A 4,480-nucleotide genomic window follows, 5' to 3' on the forward strand; every position below is an offset into this window, starting at 1 on the left:
AAAATGACGCTTAGCAATCTTAGGATCTGAAAAATATAATGTTTGACCCCCATCCTCCACTCTTAGTCTGGCTGGGTATAACAGAGCAAATCTAGTGTTACGCTCATACAATAATTTGCACACATCTGAAAACTCCCGTCTTTTCTGTGTTACCGCTGCTGAAAAATCCTGGAATATGAGCACCTTAAAACCATCTACCATTAGTGTGGGTGTCTTTCTATATTCAGCAAGTATCCTTTCCTTCATTCGATAGTCTAGATACTTTGCAATTACCGGTCTGGATCGTGAGTTAGGTGCTGGTCTTTCCTGTTCTTTTTTTTAAGAATGGCTTGCACACCTCCATGGATTCCAGCCATAGTGGCAGCATTATCATAGCCTTGAGAGCGGCACATCATTATGTCCAGTCCATCATTTTCCAGTGTTTTAAGAATGTCAGAACTGAGGTCAGCAGCGGTTTCCCCTTTAAAGGAAAAAATCCAAGAAATACCTCTTTTACTTCAACTTTCATATTGTTGATTTTTACATATCTGATCACTTTGGACATCTGGTCAGTATGTGATATGTCAGGTGTGCTGTCAAACATGATCCCAAAACAGTTTGCAGACTTTATGTCAATGACAAGCTTCTCCTTCACATGGTTTGCCAAGACACTTATAAACTCATTCTGAGTGTTTGGTGCTAGATAAGAGACTGACACTTTAAGTTTACATGTGCTCTTTTTTAATCTCATAAGGTGCTCTTTCAGCACTGGATCATATTTTGACAGCATCTCAACCATCTCAAGAAAGTTCCCTTTATTTAATGAAGTTTCATCTTCCTTGTGGCCACGGAATGCTAGATTCTGCTTGGCAAGAAACAATGTTATATCAAGCAATCTGTACAAGATGTCCCTCCACTTTTTCTTCTCCATTTCCATTAAAGAAATACTTTTGGCATCAATGGTTTTGTGCAGCCTAAGTCCTGCTGCTAATGTTTTCCACTTTTCAAGGCAACATAGGTGCTCTTCGGATGTCTCATGGTTATATACTTTAGGGTTCAGTTTCCACCACATCTGAAACCCAGTCACAAATTTGGATGTCATACTTGTAGTACTAACTGCAAACAGTCGGCAGCAAAAACAGTATAATTTGTTGCTGACAACTGAGTAAATCATCCAAGACCGTAGAATTTTCTCGCCATTTTGCATCATCTTGTAAAACCACTCTTTTGAAAGCTGACATACACCACCCTTTGCTTTTCCATCTGAATCTTGCCTTGACACTGCACTGAAAGGACCATCTTTGTTCTGGAAATAAGTACTTCCCTTTTTGATGATTTCAACCCGAAAGTGATCTGGAACTGGTATTTCCCAGAAAGAAACATCATGGAAAATTTGCAAATCTTTCTCCATAACATCACTCATTTCCGTTGCAGTATCAAGGCTAGAGTCACTTTCAGCACTTTCTTCTGCTTGACATTCTTCCATTTCCACTCCTTGTTTTTCTGCTTTAAATTCTGCAATTTCCACTTCTTGCTCTTCTGTAGAATGCATGCAATCATCAGAAGAATTAGTATTATCAATTGGAGACTGACACGGAGGAGCTGTGTCTTTTGATGAACCCTGGCCATCATCCTGTCTTTTGACAAATTGAAGCATGGATCCAGCTTGCGTTTTCAGTGCTTTTTTTCTTGTTTCTTTTGCCTTCCTTTGCTGGCATCCACTTGGCCTCTTTGCTTTATGTACACCATGCAGCATGATTGAATATCACTGCACAATGTAAAAATGCATAATAGAATTTTTTTGCAAATTAAATAAAAATATGTAAATCTATTGTAAATAGTACAGGCAAAGGAAGGAAAACCTTGGACCATGTGATTCTGCTGTTACCCTGCCAGGTTAATTACAAGTGCAGAACACTGCATGGGGAAGTTAATTTAAATATACCCTGTTAGTCAATGAGAAAATGTGTGTATTTTACCCCTAATAATTCAATATTGAAATCAATGCAGGGTTCAAAAACATGCAAAATTTAGAAAAGGCAAACAAAACATTTTGAAAAACAAAAATAAAGTAATGTTAATATATGTATACAGATGTGTCCTCATACGCCAGGTCGCTTAAGAATCTTCTAGCATCGGGCATCTTCTTTGCTTGTTTCTAGCTAAAAATGCATCCTAGTTGCAACGTAATGTGACTAGGATGTAAAAGGAGGATTAATTTGATGCATAACACTCAGGGTAACTAGGGTAGTGTGACCAGTGCCATGGCACAGGGCACCGCAGGGCAAGGGGCGCTGTTTGGGCCTGTCAATTTTCCAGTTTATTATCATTCTCACTTGTAGCTTCCTCTTCTTTTATCCCCAGCATCTCCTGGCCTCCACTATCTCTTCCCTGGCCCCAGCATCTCCTGGCATCCCCTATCTCTTCCCTGGCCCCAGCATCTCCTGGCCTCCCCTATCTCTTCCCTGGCCTTTCCCCATGAGGCCATGGCCTTTTTTCAGGTGCACTATTTTATGTACCCATTTAAAAAATGGGGGGGGCACCAATGCTCTCTTATGACACTTGTATATCTGTGTGCAACTGAATCTCTGAACCTGTATATAAAGTGCAGTAGTAGCAGCTGCAGCTTTCTTCCAATACAAGCTCTGATCTGTATACTGACACAATATACAAGTGTCATATATCAAATTAATCAACACAGTCTCCTTGTGCGTACTATAGTAGTCACATTGCATTGTGACTGAGACTCATTTTTAGCAAACAAAGATGCCCAACGTTAGCAGAGCTGCACTGGACGTGGCGGCTCACTCATGTCCGGCATCTCGCGCTGTATAGCATATCGAGGATAGATGTAGGAGTACACATCTATAATGATGTTAACATAAAGGGCATACACAGACCAATACCAATACCAATTAATAATTTAAAATGAGCCATTTAAATATACTCCTTAGGGTAGAGACAGTGGGGGCGATTCAATTGTTTGCACCCGTGGCTGAAGGCTCAGGGCAGGCGAGCAGAAATGTTCAATAAGTCGGCACTTTGGGCACCTAAATGGGAGTTTGGGCACCCAAAGCAGGACTTAGCCGCTTTACGGGTTTAGCCCTGTCGATTTGGGCACGACATGCATGGGCGCCCAAAAACAATTGAATATCGCACCCCAATCTCCCGTCACTTTAGGCGGGAGATAGGGTGTGATAAAACAATTGAATCGTCCCCAATGACCAACCCTCCATTGACTTTTTCTACTACCTCATTCCCTCCTCATGTTAAACTCATAACAGTAAGATCATATTATAAATCAAAGTTTGATTACATGTAAAGAAATATGATCTATTATGCAGTAATACAAAATGGACCCTCTCTCCCTCCCTTATCTGCAGCCAGGTGTTTATTCAGGGCAAAAGTTTCCTTGAACCCCCCCCCCCCACACCACCAACCTGACCCAAAAAAATTTAGACTAGTACAATGCTTTTAACATATAAATGTGTATTATGTATTTTAAGTCACAACAATAAGCATACTATACAATATCAGTGCAAACATACTCAGACTTACAGTGCAGATTTCTTGAAGGTGAAAGCAGAAACTAGGCAGCACTCAATTCCAATAGCGTCAGGAGTAGGGTTAGGCTGTCTCCTCCGGACTGCTATGAAAACTCTCACTTTATTCTCTGAAAATATGTTTATAATAAATGAGCAACTCTAATATATGGATAATTTATAAAGCACTATTATATATGTTAAATCAATGGGCAGCAAGAGTTTCCATTTGCAGATGGACAAGCACTCGCATTACCTCTATGGAATGCCCTTTATTCAATGCCGTATTAGTGCCCCTTATGCAATCTCCTATAGTTGTGCCCATTATGCAGTTCCCCCTGTAGTAGTGCCCCTTTAGGCAATGCCCCCTGTAGATGTGGCCAATATGCAATGCCCCCTGTATTAGAGCCCAGTATGCAATGCCCACTTTATTAGAGCCCCATATGCTGTACCCCCAGTAGTGTCCCTTACACAGTTCCCCCAGTAGCGCCCCTTATACTTTACCACCAGTATCGCTCCTTGTGCAGTGCCTCAGTAGCGCCCCTTATTCAGTGTGCCCAGTATGCAGTACCCCAGTAATGCCCCTTATGTTGTGCCCCAGTAGTGCCTCTTATACAGTATCGCCAGTAGTGCCCCTTATGCAGTACCCCCAGAAGTATGCTTTATACAGTGCCTCCCCGTAGCACCCCTTACGCAGTGGCCCGGCAATGCCCCTTATGTTGTGCCCCCAGTAGTGCCTCTTATACAGTATCGCCAGTAGTGCCCCTTATGCAGTACCCCCAGAAGTATGCTTTATACAGTGCCTCCAGTAGCACCCCTTACGCAGTGGCCCAGCAATGCCCCTTGAGCTGTGACTCCCATAGTGCCCTTATACAGTGCCCCCAGGATTGCATCTCTTATGCAGTGCCCCAGCAATGCCCCTTAAGCTGTGCCCCCAGTAGTGCCCTTATACAGTGTCC

The 4,480-nt window shown here is 42.2% G+C and overlaps 1 pseudogene; it reads right to left on the reverse strand.

Annotated features, from left to right (window-relative positions):
• Positions 1-269: 269 nt before the first annotated feature.
• On the reverse strand, positions 270-1,735 carry LOC148534676 (zinc finger MYM-type protein 1-like; annotated as a pseudogene).
• Positions 1,736-4,480: the final 2,745 nt, after the last annotated feature.

The sequence above is a fragment of the Taudactylus pleione genome, unplaced genomic scaffold (assembly GCF_031769625.1).
Source record: "Taudactylus pleione unplaced genomic scaffold, aTauple2 ptg000065l, whole genome shotgun sequence".
Taxonomy (NCBI): Eukaryota; Metazoa; Chordata; class Amphibia; order Anura; family Myobatrachidae; genus Taudactylus; species Taudactylus pleione.